The sequence below is a fragment of the Podarcis erhardii genome, assembly GCF_964252035.2.
Source record: "Podarcis erhardii genome assembly, chromosome: 8".
In the NCBI taxonomy this organism is placed as follows: domain Eukaryota; kingdom Metazoa; phylum Chordata; class Lepidosauria; order Squamata; family Lacertidae; genus Podarcis; species Podarcis erhardii.
The window spans coordinates 38942045-38962228 of record NC_138499.1 but is presented as its reverse complement, the minus strand read 5'-3'; positions in this window follow the sequence as shown (position 1 = coordinate 38962228).

The window sequence follows — 20184 nt, the reverse complement described above, 5'->3', positions numbered from 1 at the left end:
TCAGATGACTTAGTAATTTGTAGACAAAAATGCAATGGCCGTGTATTGTGGCATGGTCCTCAATAACCCAACCGGAAAGAAGTTCTAGAAGCAGTTAAAACAGGGTTTGGCCATCGGCATCTGTTCTTCTCTGGCAGCAGTGCCGCTATTCCATTTCACATCCCCAGAAAGAGGCACTTTGCAGTGAATTCCAAAATGCTGCCACCCATCAGCTCACTATTTCCCCCACCCTCCCTCTTGTTTGGTGTTGTGTTCGCTCCACATAATTTAAGTCGAGTGGATAGCCTCAGTACAAGAAACAACTGTGTAGCAGAGATCACTTTTACTTTGGGGGCACAAAGACACACACTGTCTCTGCTACAAGAAGTCTTCACTCTCTGAGCCCAGAGAGCGTTTCAACGTATAAAGTTTTTGCTGAGGAAAAGTGCACACAGAAAGTGCAAAGTCCACTTGCTCAAAAAAGTCCTGCAACTGCCAGAGTTCCCTCTGTGTAGACGTCTTGCAATGTGTCTAACTTCCTTCAGATAAGCTCTTCACAAATCCGACACATTTTCCCAAGATCATTCCAACAGTATCCATGTCTCCAATGCCCCACAACAGTGAATGCTGAAACTTGAGTTCTTTATCTATCCTGGGATATGTGTTAGTTTGCCCAGCAACACAAAGAAGACAGTCACAAGATGCATGCAGCTGCACTTTTAGGAGGTGGGGAACCATTTCTGCTGACTCAAAGAGAAGTGACCCTTTCTCACTTTCCTTAATACTTCAGCAGTGGACTGAAACCAGCTTGCTTTACAAGAAATAAATGGAGTCATACACTTGTCATTTTGTATCTACTTGGCAAGTTACAGTGGGGAAAACTAGGAAAATATTACATAGCAGGAGATTTCATGTAATCATGAATGCTTCTGGAATGGCACTTCAAACTGATATACTGCATTTTTTGTTCTCCAGGTAAACAGCCGTTGAAAATACCATCAAAACCAAAGAAGGTTTAACTGGATTTGTTTCCTTCATTGGCATACACGTGGGGCTTCATATCAGGAAACCATGAGCTTCTTTACTCAAATGCTGGGAAACTGGATTAGTTTTACTTACTTAGAAGAATACCTGAGCTCAGTGGCTCACTCTTGGTGGTTGCGTATGCATCTGATTTTGCTTTGTTCAATCATTATAATGACGTATTTGTTTATCTGTGCTCTCTCATTTTTGCTATATGTCTACAAGAAGAGGAATAACCAGCAAGAAACTGATTTTGATACCAAATGTTGGAAAAAGCCAAAGCAAGTTACGGCTCAAGTTTTAGATATATTTGGAAAGATATGGCATGGTGAGTAAATGTTTCATTCATACCAATTATTCAGCTACTATACTTTCATAGGACTGAGCATCAGAATTTCAGATTTGAGGCCCTGGAACAATAGTTACCACTACTGGCTTTAACTGTGAGGTGGGTACACAGCAAATTTAATGAGTATATCATCATGTATTGAGACTTTGCGGGTGCAATTTTGTACTATTGACTACAGTGGTGCCTCGCAAGATGAAATTAATCCGTTCCGCGAGTCTCTTCGTCTAGCGAGCCCATTGACGGCTTAGCGGATTAGCGCTATTAGCGCTTTTAGCGGCTTTTAGCGGCTTAGCGGCTTAGCGGATAAGTAGATAAGCAGATAAGCGGCTTAGCGGCTTAGAAAAAGGGGGGGAGGGAAAAAAACCCGCAGGAACTCGCAATACATTTTCCTCTTGCGAAGCAAGCCCATAGGAAATTCATTTTGCGAAGCACCTCCAAAACGGAAAACCCTTTCGTCTAGCGGGTTTTCCGTCTTGCGAGGCATTCGTCTTGTGGGGCACCACTGTATTTCTTCCTTATCGCTGGACTTTTCAAGGAGACAGTGAGAGAGTGCTTTACAATAATTGATCATGCCATATATCGGTTTCCAGGTAAGTTATTAAATTTAACTCATTCTTTTTTACATAAAATATGTGAAATATGATATAAAATAAAGCTATAAGATATAAAACAATGCTATAAAATATAAAACAGTGTATCAGAAGCAGGTGAAAAACAACGCATGAAATATCACCAAGTGTCCTCACAAAAAAGGAAGTTGGAAACCGCAGGCTTGCTTTTGGCTTCTTCTTCTTTTTTTACTCTAGTAATTGCAAGACAATTCCTGTGCTTCCATGCAGAAATTCCATGCTTTCTTGTACAACTTGTCTACATTCTTCCTCAGGGATCTAAGAACTGAAGGAATCTGGATAAGGTGACATCTGATTTCTATGTTGTAACTGCAGGCTCTCATATAATAATTGCTGCTGACTTTAATACTAGAATATTACTAGGTTTAGGAAAATACGTCTCAAAGTTGAAAATATCCTCAAGTACAAAGAGTTTTGCAAAATTCAGTCATTAGTAAAGATGGATATTCTTTACTGGAAAGAACAACGCAAAGTATGGGAATCTGCTTGGGAGCATCTGCATTAGCAAACCACCTGTGCAAAATCCTCTGTATTCAAACACCACTGGGTGGCAGCTGGGATGGGGTGGGAGCTACAGCTAAGGAAAAGGGCAGAAGCCCAAGTGAAGTCCCAAAGACATGTCGGTGGCTTTCATAGCATGTCCAACCAATCACCAAATCTGCACACAGATCCCAGAAAACATGGCCCCACCCAAACACATGGCCAATCAAGCACTCCCCCACACAGCTTATATGCCCCCATGTGACACTGCAATCAAACACATGTGGCACCCTTGTTGTAGTGTTCATGGCCCTCCACTGCCACTCCCCCCACATCATCTTCCTCTGATGACACCACAGAAAGGTCATGGAAGGAAGGAAAGAAGGACCAAGCCCAATGTGGCCCAGTTGCAGGGGTATTCCACTGGTTAATTAATGCAGCATATGCTGAACTATTTAAAATTTTAAAAGATGATGCTGTCAAGGTGCTACACTCAGTATGCCAGCAAGTTTGGAAAACTCAGCAGTGGCCAGAGGATTGGAGAAGATCAGTCTACATCCCAATCCCAAAGAAGGGCAGTGCCAAAGAATGCTCCAACTACCACACAATTGCACTCATTTCACACGCTAGCAAGGTTATGCTTAAAATTCTAGAAGGAAGGCTCAAGCAGTATGTGGACCGAGAACTCCCAGAAGTGCATGCTGGATTTAGAAGAGGCAGTGGAACCAGAGACCAAATTGCAAATATGTTCTGGATTATGGAGAAAGCTAGAGTAGAAAGATTTCTACTTCTGCTTCATTGACTATGCAAAAGCCTTTGACTGTGTCGACCACAGCAAACCATGGCAAGTTCTTAAAGAAATGGGAGTGCCTGATCACCTCATCTGTCTCCTGAGAAATCTCTATGTGGGACAAGAAGCTACAGTTAGAACTGGATATGGAACAACTGATTGGTTCAAAATTGGGAAAGGAGTATGGCAAGGCTGTATATTGTCTCCCTGCTTATTTAACTTGTATGCAGAATCCATCATGCGAAAGGCTGGGCTGGATGAATCCCAAGCCGGAATTAACATCGCCAGAAGAAATATCAACAACCTCAGATATGCAGATGACACAACCTTGATGGCAGAAAGTGAGGAGGAATTAAAAAATCTTTTAATGAGGGTGAAAGAGGAGAGCGCAAAATATGGTTTGAAGTGCAACATCAAAAAAATGAAGATCATGGCCACTGGTCCCATCACCTCCTGGCAAATAGAAGGGGAAGAAATGGAGGCAGTGAGAGATTTTACTTTCTTGGGCTCCATGATCACTGCAGATGGTGACAGCAGCAATGAAATTAAAAGAAAAAAAATTTTCTTCTTGGGAGAAAAGCAATGACAAACCTAGACAGCATCTTAAAAAGCAGAGACATCACCTTGCCAACAAAGGTCCGTATAGTTAAAGCTATGGTTTTTCCAGTAGTGATGTATGGAAGTGAGAGCTGGACCATAAGGAAGGCTGATTGCTGAAGAATTGATGCTTTTGAATTATGGTGCTAGAGGAGACTCTTGAGAGTCCCATGGACTGCAAGAAGATCAAACCTATCCATTCTTAAGGAAATCAGCCCTGAGTGCTCACTGGAAGGACAGATCCTGAAGCTGAGGCTCCAATACTTTGGCCACCTCATGAGAAGAGAAGACTCCCTGGGAAAGACCCTGGTGTTGGGAAAGATGGAGGGCACAAGGAGAAGGGGACAACAGAGGACGAGATGGTTGGATAGTGTTCTTGAAGCTACTAGCTACTATTTCTGGGTTAGCGGAGTCTGTAACCTGAAGCGTATGTAACCTGAAGCGTATGTAACCTGAGGTACCACTGTACTGTATCCAAAAGCTCTGCAGCCTAAAGGGATTGAAGTTTTGGGTGGTGCAGCAAACACTATGGACTGTATTTTTATCATAATGCAAACCTTAATGTACTACAAACTTCACTTGAGGAACCCATGTCTAAAAAGGTGGCCACCTCAGCACTCAACCCCACTCTCACCATACCGTCAGAACATCTGAGCAAAAGAGGAATTAGCATAAAGTCCCCCTCCATGAAATCCTAGTTGAAATGGATTGGCAGAGAGCTATGATTGTGATCCATAATAGTGCAATATGTTTGGAATAATGACACTTGTATTGTATCCACACTATTTCCTAAATAAGTTTCACAAAAAACGCATTCTTCTATTTGGGACTTATTTTGTCAGGGTGGAAAACGGCTTATGATGCGGCCAGGTTGAAAGATTTCAATAAAGCTGAATCTGTGGAAATTTTGAAGAAAGGCCATTCACTGGGCATTTCCCCTGGTGGAGCTAGAGAAGGAAACTTCAGTAATGACTACAACATCATGTGGGGTAACCGCACAGGTTTCGCTCAGATAGCTTTGGAGGCAAAAGTGGTGAATGATCTTTGTGCAATTTGCATTGACTTCACGATTATCCTAGGTAAGACGTAATGTGTTGACATCCTTGATCTAGCATCCTAAGTAGTTGAGGATGGCAAATCCCCTATTTGGGGGTCAGATGATATCTGGAGCTCCAAGTATTTCCCACCCCTGCTTTTTTTTTTTTTTAAAGCTATTATAATCACTTACATTTAAAAAGAAAAATAGCTTTTTTCTTTTTCAATTCTTGAAAATCTGGGGGACAGCATGTGCAATTTGAAGTCAATTACATCAGGCTTGTCATTGCAATACCAGATGCGGAGCATTATTCCTAGTCCTTAACCAAAATAAAGGTGGAGCAGGTGGGGTGAGTACCTTGGTTGATCAAGAAATCTGCTTTCAGGCAATAAACATATTAATAATATATAATTTTTAAAAAACAGAATACCTGCTAGTAGAGTTTATTCAGTGTACACGGATCTGCAAAAGCTGTGCTGCCTGTCTCAGGACTGAGTGAACATGTCCTTGCTAAGTTTTTTATTAGATTTTAAAGATAGCTATAATCTATAAAAGTGGTAGGAACCCCAACATGGAGGGGAACTGAGCAGGGGAAAAACCATATTCTGCAGTCTATTTTACAACTTTTGACCTTTTTGAAGAGCTGAAAGGATATGTTGCTCTTTTTTTTCCCAAAAGTCTCATTTAACTATTTAACTCTTCCTCTCTGGGATGGATTGGCTGGAATTGCTAAAAACTCAGAATGCCAACTAATTTCAAATTTGATATGGGGTGGCTTTCTTTCAGACTCTTTTCCCTTTCAAACATAGGGCTGACAAGATAGTTATATGAGAAAACACGACTTCTCTACCTTCCCATATATGGAGGATTTCCAGTGGAACTGAGGACATATTTTGGAGAACCCATCCCATATGATCCAAATATAACAGCTGCAGAGCTGGCTGAAAAAGTAAGTTAGCTCTACACCTGGAAGTATAAAAGCAGAATATTGTTTTCCTGTTGGTATCTCTCTTTCAGTTGTATAAATTGTATTCTGCCTATTGACTTGCTCATTCTATACAACCAGAGATACGGTTTATTATATTGACTTTTGTTCATTATGTTCATCAGTCAGCTTTCCCTCTCCGTAACTTGCTGAGACCACGAAAAACCTATGCATTTTATGTAGTGCTGCTCATGCAATAGGACTTCTTCTGTCAACCATGTGCCCCAGAATCTGCCCCAGAGGGTTCCTCCAAGCCCCCTCCCCAGTAGTGAACCCAGTAAGCACTGTATGCTCTTAAGCCTCAGTAAAACAGAAATATACTCAGAGATCTGTAGCGATTTCATGCTCTTTATTGCAGCTTGTAAAACAGTGATTTAATTGCCCCCCCCCCACCTCAGGATTTTATAAACATTATTTACACAATGAGTCCCATCTGATTGGCTGATTGTGCTTCCATCCTGGAGCCTGATTGGTCTTTTCCTGCAGGCCAATCCGTTGTTGCATTCTACAATGTTTGTGTGATTTACTGCAATTCTGCAAGTGAATGCAACTCCATTCTACTCTCCTATTTTTACCCATGCCCTCCTGTGCTCTTTTCAGGCAAGGAACCAGGGGGTGACTGTTTTTTCTCACTAGTCCTGTCAGCCATTGCCATTCTAAGAAAACGAGGGAGGTGTTCATAGTGAGTTCAGGCATCTCTTTTTCTGGAAAAATAGCACTGAGCATAGTGAAATATAACTCAATAGCATTTCTGCCGTTTTCCTCACATAGCTGGAGGTAAGAACCATGCAGGAAAACTGATATGTACAAAGCAGCCCAAGGCACTTATGTTTGGTTGTATCTCTGCCATTCTCATACAGTGCTCTTGGTAAAAAAAACATAAAGACAGTGGGCTGGATTCACAGAGTGATGAACAGTTTCCTAGTGGGGTTTCCTGGCCCTGGCTGCTCTTGCCCAACCCTCCATGCTGAAAAAGTCACTCTTGAGGATTGAGGGACAAGGACTGTCATATTGCGCATCTGTAACTGGAAAAAAAATGGATTCTTTATTCTACTGTTTCTGATTCCTTTAGCTTTTTCCTCACAGATATGAATAACGGTGAATATCCATTTTGCAAATATATTGATATAACACAATATTCCTTTGTTCTTCTTTCAACAGACAAAGACTGCAATTGAAAATCTTCGGGATAAACACCAAAAAAGGCCAGGAAATATATTAAGAGCTCTTTCAGAACGATTTGATAAACATTACAAAGCTGACTAGTCCATATAGTGTATGTCCAAACAGTGTAATGTTTATGATCATGCATCTGTAATAGAAAACTTTCATTATTATGTAATTAAAGCCAAGTTAAGATACACAGAATTGTGCTGGATTGTATATTAATTATTGTGAAGGGTCATTAGCTCATTAGCTCAGCCCTTGGTGTACATGCTGAAGAGCCTAAGTGCCTTCTTGTCCTATCCTGCAAAACTCCCAGAATCCCCCTTTTGGAGACTTACACTGGTAGCACCAGAATCAAAGAGTGTAACAGGAAGGCAAGTGTTTAATTGAACCTTGAAATAATGCTATATCTGAAAGAGTAATGTCTACAAATCTTCTGTATCAAAACAGTGACACTTCTTTTATGTTTATAAAAGGCTGTTCCAAGATCTGAGCCCTGTAACACAAAACTTTCTGCAGAAGCTCTTGTGTATGCTCATTGAGTCTCAGGACATGGACAGCATAATGATGATACTAAAACACTCACTTCCTGAACACGAACATTGAATACATGGAGTAGGCTTTGCTATCAAAAACAATATTGTGAAGCTCTTATCAAAAGTCCCTACCGGTATTAATGAACGACTTTCCACTCTTTGAATAAAACTCACCAAAAACAAAAATGCTACTATTCTAAGTGCTTATGCACCAACACGAGATGTTGATGAAGACATTAAAAATATATTTTACTATCTGCTGGATATCATCCTATCAGAGACCCCTAAGGAGGAAGTTGGGCAAGATTTCAATCTGTGGCCTGGGACTATTGGGAAAGAAGGAGTTGGCAACAGCAACCAGAACAAGAATCTTTCTTTTGACTCTATGTGTAGTGCACAACCTTGTTATTACCAACACACACTTTCAACAAATATATATATATATACACAGTTGTACCTTGGATTCTGAATGCCCTGGAACTTGGACATTTTGGCTCCAACAATGGCGCAAACCCGAAAGTGATTGTTCCGGTTTGTGAACATTATTTTGGAACCCAAACGTCTGACGGGGCTTCCATGGCTTCTTATTGGCAGCAGTAGCTTCTTGCAGCCAATCAGAAGCCACGATTTGGTTTTCAACCATTTTGGGAAGTTGAACGGACATCCGGAACCGATTCCGTTCAACTTCCAAGGTCCGACTGTAAATTTAAATCATGGAGGCACCCTCAGTCGAACCACTGGCACCTCTTAGACAATGCAATTGTCCAGGCTGAAGATTGCCATGATGTGCTCCTTACCAGAGCTATGATGAGTGCCAACGACTGCTGGACAGATCACTGCTTAATACAGTCCGCAATGGCTATCAAGATTATACCTCAACGCAGGCTTCAAGGAAGGAAACCAAGGCGCAAAATAAACACTGAAGCCCTTCAAGATCCCATTAAGTGGGATTGCTTCCAAACTACTCTTTAGGACCATCTACTTTCGGAGTTCCCTGATAACATTGAGGAACACTGGACCAAAATAAAAACATCCATTGTTGCAGCCCATGAACACCTGGTGGATAAAAAAATGCTCAAGAGATCCAGCACTTAGCCAACACTCAAGATGCACAGAGTTTCATTAAAGCCACAAAGACCATCTATGGGCCAATAAATCATGGCATGCCCCCTATGCTCAACAGGCAGTACCACACTTCTAAAAGATAAAAAAGCTATTGCACTGTGATGGAAAGAACATTACCAACATCTCCTTAACCACAACTCTCTGTAGCTTCTGAAGTCCTCTCACAAATTCCGCAAAAACAAATTAGAGATGAAAAACAACAAAGTCAGCGAACCTGATGGGATACCTGCCTGTATATGGCATTTATTGACCTGTCTAAGGCCTTCAACACTGTAAATCGTAATGCCCTGTGGACTGTCCTTCTGAAAATTAGTTGCCCAGATAACATCATTCGGTTCCTCCGTGATAATATGACAGCAACAATCGCAGATAACAATGGCTCTCAAAGTGAACCATTCACAGTGCGATCAGGTGTTAAACAGGGTTGTGTTATCGCCCCAACTCTATTCATTCTATTTAATGCCATGATCCAACACTTTGTCGAAGGGAAACTCCCCACCAGAGTAGAAATTATATATCTAACAGATGGAAAGCTCTTTAATTTGAGTAGGCTGAAAGCAAAGAGTAAGGTTACCGTAACTTCCATCAAAGAGCTTCAGTATGCTGATGACAACGTAGTGTGTGCACACTCAGAGGATGACCTCCAAACCATCCTAAATATCTTCACAGAAGCTTACGAAATGCTTGACATATTATGCAACTTCCCAAAAATCAAAGTGATGCATCAACAAGCACAAAACAAGCCCCCTAGAGTGCCACAAGTCCAACTCAATGGTGTAATATTGGAAAGTGTTGCTCACTTCTCCTACCTGGGCAGTTATCTTTCCACAAGGGCTGACATCCAGTGTCGCCTGAGCTCTGCAAGTGCAGCTTTCTCCCGTGCAGAGTGTTTGAGGACCTTCGCAGGGAAACCAAAATGCTTGTTTACAAAGCTATTGTACTACCAGCCTTACTGTATGCTTGTGAAACATGAAGCACTTATAAACACCATCTCCAGCTCCTCAAAAGATTCCATCAATGGTGTCTTCCGCCTCAGCCGGATGTTGGGCATTTAGTGTCACCACTCCCATACTGTGGAACACCTTTTCAGCAGAGATTTGGCAGGGGTCCTTGCTTTTCTCTTTCAGGAGTCTCTTGGAGACTTTTATGACAATAGCCTAATGCAGTTTAAAAACGTTTTTAAACGGCCACTGTGAGAACAGCATGCTGGACTAGATGGGTCACTGGCTGGATACAGCAAGTTCTTCTTTTGCTCTTAAGAGGCCTCTGCTCCTTGGTTTCATAATATAAGATGCTTTTTCATGAATACTGAAGACTAGACAATGCTTCCTGAAGCATTGGCCTGATCCAACAAGCTCTTCTTACACTCTTTAGAGGCCTTGAAAGAAAAGAAACTTTCAATCTCCCTCTGCTTCATAGTTTAATAATAGAAGATGCTTTTTCATGACTATTGAAGATTGCTTCCTGAAATGAGCAGAGAAAACTTTTGATGGCTAGTAGTTATCAACCTAATAACTAATGACTTCCCGGTCGACTGCAGATAATGGCGGACGATGGAGACCACTCGTCCTGAACAGCCCGCTTGCTGCGAGGAGATGGGAAGGGAGCACGGGTAAAGCACCTTCTCAAAAAAAGTCTGAAGGAAAAGTTTGGGTTCCGAAGGGTCCAGCAGTGTCAAAGGATGTTCTCTGGAAGCTCCCAAAGCTTTGCAGGGAGCCATGGGAGCTCCCAGATTGAGCACAGACACACAGCACCATCAAGACCCACAGCAAACTGCCTCAAGAGTGGAGTCAAGCAATGACTCCTTCAAAATAAAAGAAATTTGACAATGTAAAGACTTTTAAATTATCAAAAATAAAATAATTGGATCCACACTAGGGTGGTAAAGAGGAGATCCACCCACCCCCTCTCCAAACGCAGGTATTGAACTACATGGAAAAAATCTGCTGGGACTGATACAAGAACGGAAAAAAATACTGCTAATAGTTTTTTTAGAAGCATTCCAGTCTATGAACTGAGCTAAAACTGTGATTTGCTTAAGTACTGGATGCATAACTTTTATGCTTTATAAATATTTTCCAGCAAGCGAGCCAAACTGCAAAGAACTTGAAATATTGGGGAGGGAAAGAGAAGAAATTGCAACGTGGACTTTGTGGGTTGCTGTTTTTAATATCTTAAGGATTGTTTTTTGTTTCCTTTATTCCTTTTTATGAACTAAAGGAGACAGACACTGTGGACTTGGATTTAATTTGGTTTTAAAATGTTAAAATAATATCTGGAAAGGCTCTGGCATTTTAAAAAAAACATCAAAATGGATGGTTATTTTCTTTATTTTTATATTATTTGGGTCTGACGGACACTAAACATAGTCTGGAGGCAATGTAATTTTCTTTTCTTTTTTTATATGTGTAATGGTTCTAGGGGTTGCTCGTGCGTAAGTCGTCGCCACACCTGGCTGGGTTGCCTGAGTGAACCCTATTCTGTCCGGACAGCCACTCACCTTGCGATGGGGGTGGGTCTGACCTTTGCATCCTGAGCCCGTCTTTTGTCCAGCCGTGCCGTCAGGACAGATACATGCTGTTCCAAGTCTCGGTTCCTCTCTACCAGACTCTGCATTGTAGCTGGTTGCTCCGTCTCTCCGGCTGTCCCTGTTCGGCTCATCGTGCTGCCCCTCTGGGGCTGCGCACAAGCAACGTAAGGGACTGACGGATTGCTGTAATGGTTCTAGGGGTTGCTCGTGCGTAAGTCGTCGCCACACCTGGCTGAGTTACCTGGGTGAACCCTATTCTGTCCGGACAGCCACTCACCCGTGGCTGTCTCAGTCGCTGGCAGAATCCGTCAGTGGGCATTTCTCGAACTTCTTCCAGCCAAGAAGCTCTTTGACGCCTAGTCTCCACCTACTCTCCCTGCGCGGAAGCCTTCTGCGCAGGGAGGGTGTGGGCAACGGAGGACCCGTGCTCTCCCCGCTGGTCTCCGGCGAGGAGTCATGGAGCCACCTCGCCGATTCCTCCATCTGCCCCCCTTCTCCACTGGTGCTACGCTGATTTCCTTCCCCAAAAGATGGGCTGCTTCTCTCCCTCCTGGGATGCTCTCCGTAATCCCTCTGGAGCCCTCCCTCTCCCTCTGGCTCCGATGGCAGTTCCCTGACAATATGAATCATAGAATCATAGAGTTGGAAGAGACCACAAGGGCCATCGAGTCCAACCCCCTGCCAAGCAGGAAACACCATCAGAGCACTCCTGACATATGGTTGTCAAGCCTCTGCTTAAAGAGGTGCTATTTTTCCGGAAAAAGAGGTGCCTGAACTCACTATGAATACCTCCCTCGTTCTCTTAGAATGGCAAGGGCTGACAGGGCTAGTGCCAAAAAACAGCCGCCCCCTGGTTCCATGCCTGAAAACAGCACAGCAGGGCATGGGTAAAAATAGCAGAATAGCATGGAGTCGCATTTACGTGCAGAGTTGCAATAAATCACACAACATCAGAAGTTCTTCAGTAATAGTTTTACTGAGGCTTAAGAGCGTACAGTGCTTATTGGGTTTTCCACTGGGGGAGGGGGTTGGAGGAACCCTCCGAGGCAGATTCTGGGGCACCTGGTGGGGAGAAGAAGTCCTATTGCATGAGCAGAACTTTGTGCAGCACTACATAAAATGCATAGGTTTTTTGTGGTCTCAACAAGTTCCAGAGAGGGAAAGTTGAGTGGTGAACATAATGCACAAAAGACTATATAATGAACCCTATCTCTGGTCGTATAGAATGAGCAAGTCAGTAGGCAGAATACAATTTAGAACTGAAAGAGAGGGAAACCAAAAGGAAAACAATATTCTGCTTTTATACTTCCAGGTGTAGTTAACTACTTTGGACAGTAGTGTACACTTGACATTAGCTACCATACATATCTATCCCATTCCTTCTTATGAAATACTGTGTGTTGATTTGTTTCCCCATAAACCAGCTTCAAATCAACCCCGACTGAAAGAAACAAATATCCAACTGTGTTTTAAGTTGACAGTGTGGAAACAGGCTAAGACAGGGGTCCTCAAACTACATCTGTGGGCCGGATCCGGCCTGCCAGGGTCCTAAACCCGGCTCGCCCGGGGTCGGGAGGGGATTGCGGAGGAGAGAGGTGCCCCACACGCCCTGGACCCCATGCGCCCCATCTCCCGCTTGTAGCCTCCTTGCCCGCCTGTGAGCGTGCCGCCGGGGCATCCCGGGCCTCTCCCTGTCCATCCGCCCGTCTCCCCGCCCCGGAGGCCGGCAGTGCGTAGTCACCGGCTGCCCCTGCCTGCCAGCCTGCCTCGGCCTCCACCGCCCCCCCCCCACTGCACTGAGATGGCTGCAGCCACTGGCTGACGCGAGGGCCTTGCTCGTGCTGCAGCGTGATGCGCCACCTTCCGGGGTGCCCGCCTCACATCCCCAGGGCCTGGTGCCAGCTCTGATCCCCTGATCTGGTGTGCCTGCAGGGCTACAACATGGAGCTTGTGATGCACCAGGCGACGGTGGTGATCGGGCGCAACTCGTCACCGGGCACTATGAACGTCAACATGGGCCACTACAGCCCCGCAGTGAGTCGGGAGTCATGGGGACAGGCAACACTCGAGCAGGCCGCGCTGTGGGGATCGGGTGTAGGGAGACATGTGGGCAGGCTGGTGTGTGGGAATTTGGGGGTGGAGGACAGGAGTGCAAGCTGGGAGGGGTGGCGGTTAGGGAGACACGCAGGCAAGTTGGGTCGTGAGGATGGGGCTTAAGGAGACATGGGTGCAGGCTGGGTTGTGGGGATCTGGGTTAGGGAAGCACATGCATAGGCTGGGTCATGTGGAAGGGGGTTAGGGAGACGTGTATAAGCTGGGTTGTGGGGATGGGTGTGTGCAGGCAGACACATGTATAGGCTGGGTTGTGGGGATGGGGTCATGGAAGGCCTGCATGTAGGCTGGGCCATGGGGTGAGGGTGATCCATGTGTAGGCTGGGTTGTAGGGATGAGCATTAGCGATATTGACCACCTCATTAACCAAAAGCAGGCATGTACTTCCCATTGAAATACTTATAAGTTTATGTTGATTAAAATCATTCTTCATCTTAAATATTGTATTTCCCCCCTGTTTTTTGTGCACTACAAATAAAATATGTGCAGTGTGGATAGGAACATATTTTTTTCAAACTATAGTCCAGCCCCCAACAGTGTCTGAGGGACAGTGAACCAGCCTGAGGACCCCTGGGCTAAGATGTTCATACAACTAATTTTTACACATGCACACAGACAAGACAGCATTTCTCTCTCTCTCTCTGCTGACCCATGCACAGGAACTAAGCAAGGATTGTTTGTTGAGATTGCAGGGGGTTGACTAGACGACCCTTTGGGCCCCTTCCAACTCTACATTTTATGATTCTATGAACAAAACCTTTTACTTACATTCCTGGTAAGCCTAAATTGCCTTTATTTCAGTCACTTCTCTGTGGGAGCAGCAGAAGTCTTGTCTGGTGCACTTTTTTGTAGGCTAATTTCCACCAGTATGGAGACACGTCCCTTTATGTGGAGGTTTAAAGAGACTGTGATGGGTGTGCCATCTGTATGAAGAAACCAAGCATTGTGAAAAAGAGAGAAGGCTTGGGGAGGCTGCTTCTGGGAAGTTGTGGCCATTTGTAATCAAACATAAAATATGGAGTCACACCTACAAGAAGATTCATAATGCACAATAACATATTTGGTCACAGAAAACCAGTTCTTGAGTAAGGAGTAACGGTAGGAATAGTACTTGAAGTACTCTGTCTATGATTCAGTCATTAGAACAAAGATCCATGGCTTGTAAAAGCCAAACAGAACTGCAAAACATAAAAAGCACATGTAACTTATGTTCACTAGCCGCTTAATGAATCACTTGAAGAAGAGTTAAAGCCCATTAAAAGCCATTAAAACCACTTAAAAGCTACTAAAATGCAGATAAAAACCACAGGCAGATAAAAAAACCCTGGTATTGTGTATACCCCCTGGTGGCCAAGGTGAGAACTTCAAAACATGAGATCCCTGTGAAGAGGGATTTGTTCATTTTTCCACATTTATTTAATATTAAACATGGGGAGTAAAAGGCAAATAGAACCGAAAAACAAAAAACCAGAACTTCCGGAGGCGGTGCGAACGGTAATGGCTGCCCTCTTCTAACCAGGAGAGGGTAGCTCCGCTGAAAACGGGTCGTCCGCTACGGCGAAGCGGAGACCCACATCGGAAAACCGCAGGCGGCAGAAGCCTGCGGTCTTGGGACCCGGCAGGCGCCAGGAGCTGCCCCAAAAACGTTGAAGGAACCCCGTAAGGGGCTCCGGATCGCGGAGGGGGTAGCGGCGCTGAGGGTCGTTCCGCAATCAACGGAGCGAAGCCGCGTAGCTGTTGCCGGTGAGCGCTGACCTTTCTTCTTGGAATTTTTGTTTCGGAAAGCAACAACCCGTGAGTAATAATAGACTTTGTACAATTTGGAACTTTAAAGCACTGAATTCGGCTGAAAGCGGAGTGACGAAAAACAGGAAGTCCGTCTTCCGCTCTCATTGAACATCAAAGCAAAGAGCTGGAGGAGTGGAGGTAAAGAGAGATCTTTTAACCTAACTGATCTGAGCACCCATTGAACTTTATTTTAAGTGGAATAAGGACTCTAAGTGTTGGACTTCATGCTTTTTAGCTGTATGGTGATACCTTTCTTCTATTGGAGCTACATTTTAAGTAAAAAACCCAGGTGCTGGAGCTGCCTGAGTAACTGAGCTGTCAGTTTGCAGTTGGCAGACTTGGATACTTTGAATCTGAACTTTGAAACAATCTGAGAGAGTCTGAACTTGTTACTTTGAAGCATTTGGATTACCAGCATGCACTATTTGAAACACTGTTGCTGCTAAATATTAAACTCTAACTCTGCTGGAATTTTTTACTGAAGGTCCCTGGATTCTGAAATTTGACTTTATTAATTTTACTGGAACTGATCTCTTCCCTAGAAACATTTTAAACTCCCCCTAGAGGGTTTGGGACTTACAGCAGTGACTTTTATTTCACTTTCCTTTTCCCGGCCCTCTGTTTGACTGTTACCATCTGGGCCGTTGCTTTCTCATGGGAACAACTCAGCTTGACCTTGACTTTTAGATAACTTTGGAATGAGTGGCGCAAGAAGGAGAGGAAGAGCTAGACAAACAACTTTGACATCTTTAACCACAGCCTCACAGACACGTAGATCATCTGTGCCTACTTTGCCTTCTGAGGAAGAAGCTGCTTCTCTGCCATGGGCAGGGGAGGGAGAAACTGAGGAATTACAGGTGGAAGATATGGCCTCAGGGGCAAGCACCTCTATTTTAGAGAGAATCTTTGAAAAATTGGAATCTCTGGACAATAAAGTGGAATCTTTGGATAAAAAGGCTGATGAGCAAACATATAAAATTGACCAGAACACAGAATGTCTAAATAGATTAACTGGACAAGTAGCACAGAATACACAAGCAATTGGAGAATTGAAGGAGGCTGCAGGAGAAAATCGGAAATTGGCTGAGGAGACCAGCCAAAAACTTGAAAATTTAGAACAAGAGGTAAGACCACTCTGCAAACAAGTAGGTGAACACCAGATTTATCTTTCTATGATAGAACTGCGGAACAGGGAGACCAACTTAAGGATAAGGGCGATACCAGAAGTGGAAGAAGGCAACTTAGCTGAGTTTCTGACTAAAGAATTTTCCAAATTTTGGAACTTAGAGGAAAAGGACTTTAAAATTGTATCAGCTTTTAGACTTGGATGACTTATAAAGAAAGAGAAGCCCAGAGACTGTTTGATAATACTGAGGTCAAAGGAGGAAAGGGACAAGATTCTGGGCCTACACTACGGAAAGTCACTGGACATTTCGGACAAAAGAATTGAGATTTACAGGGACATTCCTAAACAACTGTTGGATCTTAGATCTAACTATTTGGAGCTGACAAGATTGTTAAGGAACAATTCAATCATCTTTAGGTGGGAATTCCCCCAAGGATTATCTTTTGCCTTTAGAGGGAAGAAGATTAAAATCAGAACATTGGAAGACAGAGATAAATTTTTGAACGCATACGGAGGGGACCTTCACAAAGGAATTGATCTACTTCCAGGGCCTGAAACACCAGAGGCACCTGCACCCTTGGATCCAGAAGATCCAGCGAATAAGGTACCACCCCTTGAAAAGTAACCAGATTTATTCAGGATGTCTCTGCAACTCTTGAGTTGGAACATTAATGGTTGTAACATCCTGGAAAAAAGGAGGAAAATTTTTCACATATTAAAAAAAGAACAATTGGACATTATTTGCTTACAAGAAACACATGTGACTAGGCTCCATAGAAAAGTGTTAATAAATAAAAGACTTGGTCAAGAATTTATATCTTCGGACAGAGTAAAGAAACAAGGGGTGGTGATATATGCAAAAGAGAGCCTGTCACCTAAATTTTTATTTAAAGATGAACATGGAAGAATTCTAGCAATTGAGATACAACATCAAGGAGAAAAGATTTTAATATTAGGAATTTATGCACAAAATGACGGAAAATCGGAATTTTACAAGAAGTTGCATGAGATTATGCTGGACTATCTGGACTATAACAACATCATTATGATGGGAGATATGAATGGGGTCGTATCGACTAACATGGATAAGTCACAAAACCAAAATGTTACAAAAGACGGCAGACTACCAAAGATCTTTTTTGAAATGACAGACAATATGGACTGGATTGACATTTGGAGGACCAAGAACCCCCTGGGAAGAGAGGGAACATTCTTCTCTGAAGCCCAGCTGACTTGGACAAGAATCGACCAAATATGGATAACTAGAGGTCTGGCACCCAAGGTTAGAAAAGTGGAAATCTGCCCAAAGACCTGCTCCGACCATAATGCATTGAAGATGGACATGACACTACTGCCAACCGGTTCCTTTAGATGGAAGATGAATGACAATTTGTTTAGAGATCAGGAGATTATTAAGAAGGCCCAAAAAGCTTTGAAGGATTATTTTGAGATAAATATGAACACTACGGTGGAAAAAAGAACTATCTGGGACGCAAGCAAAGCTGTGATGAGGGGGTTCTTGATACAACAGAACGCTGTAAAGAAAAGGACACAAAATGGAAGAAAAGACAAGATCCTGCAGAAAATCAAAGAACTGGAGAAGAAGTTAAGATCGAACCCGAAGTCACAGCCGATTCTGAGAGAAATTAAACTTCACCAAGCACAATATTCTAAATTGATAAACCAGGAGATAGAGTGGAAGATCAAACTAATGAAACAAAAAACTTTTGAATCGGCAAATAAATGTGGGAAACTGCTAGCTTGGCAGTTGAAGAAGAGACAAAAACTAAACACAGTCACAAATCTAGAAATTGAAGGAAGAAACATTCAGAACCCCGCGGAGATTAGAAAGTGCTTCCAGTGATATTTCAAAAAATTATATACTCAAGGGCCGCAAGACGAGGTTGAGATTAAACAATTTTTGGAAAGAAATGGATTAACAAAGTTGTCACAAAAAAACAGAACAATCCTGAATAATAAAATAACACGACAAGAGATTGAACAAGCCATTCAGAACATGCAATTGGGCAAATCTCCAGGGCCAGACGGTTTGACCTCCAAGTATTACAAGACATTAAAAGACTACTTGATCCAACCAATGATGGAGGTCTGCAACGAAATTATGGAGGGGAAGAGGGCGCCGGAATCGTGGAAGGAAGCTTTTATCACATTGATACCAAAACTGGAAACTGAAAAGACACAACTTAAGAACTACCGTCCCATTTCCCTTTTAAATGTGGATTACAAAATATTTGCAGATGTTTTGGCAAGCAGATTTAAAAGAGTTTTAAATGAGGTAATCCATAAAGACCAAGCAGGCTTTCTTCCAGGTAGACATATGTTTGCTAATACAAGGAACATTATTGACATTTTGGAACTTTTGCAAACAGACATAAATACAAAAGCAGTGCTAATTTTTATAGATGCGGAGAAGGCCTTTGATAATATTTCTTGGAAATTTATGAAGGGAAACTTAAAAGAAATGGGAGTGGGACGGGGGTTTGAGAACGGGATTGACGCAATATATTCAGAACAAAAGGCCAAATTGATAGTTAACAATGTGGTTACAGAAGAGTTCAAAATTGAAAAAGGAACACGACAAGGCTGCCCGATTTCCCCTCTGTTACTTATTTCGGTTCTGGAGGTGCTCTTGAACATGATCAGAGGGGACCGGTTGGTGGAAGGGATTCAGGTCGGAGCGAAACAATACAAACTTAAAGCTTTTGCAGATGACCTAGTTTTGACCCTGCAGGAGCCAGAATCTAGTACGAAAAGAGTATTACAACTGATTCAGGACTTTGGTCGGGTGGCGGGATTTAAATTAAATAAACAGAAAACTAAGGTGTTGGGGAAAAATTTGACAGATACAGAGTCAGAACGGTTTCAGAGAGAAACAGAACTAACTGTGGTTTAAAAAGTAAAGTACCTAGGGGTAAATATAACAGCAAAAAATCTGAGTCTATTTAAGGATAACTATGAAAAATGTTGGTCTGAAATTAAGAGAGACTTGGACAGTTGGACAAAACTGAAGCTTTTTTTGTTAGGCCGAATTGCTGCTATTAAGATGAATGTATTGCCAAAAATGTTGTTTTTGTTTCAAACACTACAGATTGTGGACAAGACGGAGTGCTTCTGGAAGTGGCAGAAAGATATTTCTAAATTTGTCTGGCAGGGCAAAAAGCCCAGAATTAAGTTTAAGATATTAACAGACGCGAAAGAAAGAGGGGGCTTTGCCCTGCCAGACTTAAAGTTGTACTATGAAGCCGCAGCTTTCTGCTGGCTAAAAGACTGGCTACTTCTCGAGGACACTGACGTACTGGATTTGGAAGGTTTCAACAATGCTTTTGGTTGGCATGCATACTTATGGCACGACAAAGTTAAGATCAATAAGGCCTTTAAGAACCATATTGTTAGGAAAGCAGTATTTAATGTCTGGACAAAATACAAAGACTTACTGGAAAACAAGACTCCGAGGTGGCTTTCGCCTCTGGAAGCTAAGGCCCGAAAAAGACCCAATATGGAGGCCAAAATGGCCAAAATATTGGGAAATATTAGAAAAAGATGGAGACGATTGGAAATTGCAGAGTTTGGAGAAAATGAAGGATAAAGTGCGAGACTGGTTACATTACGCTCAGATTAAAGAAGTTTTTAAAAATGACAAAAAGTTAGGGTTCCAGGTGGAGAAATCAAAATTAGAAACAGAATTGTTAGAACCAACGACTAAGGTACTATCTAGAATGTATAACTTGCTGTTAAAATGGAATACACAAGACGAAATGGTTAAATCGGCTATGATAAAGTGGGCACAGGACATTGGGCATAACATCATGTTTGAGGACTGGGAAAGGTTATGGACCACTGGGTTGAACTTTACCGCATGTAATGCTCTGAAGGAAAATGTAATGAAAATGATATATAGATGGTACATGACG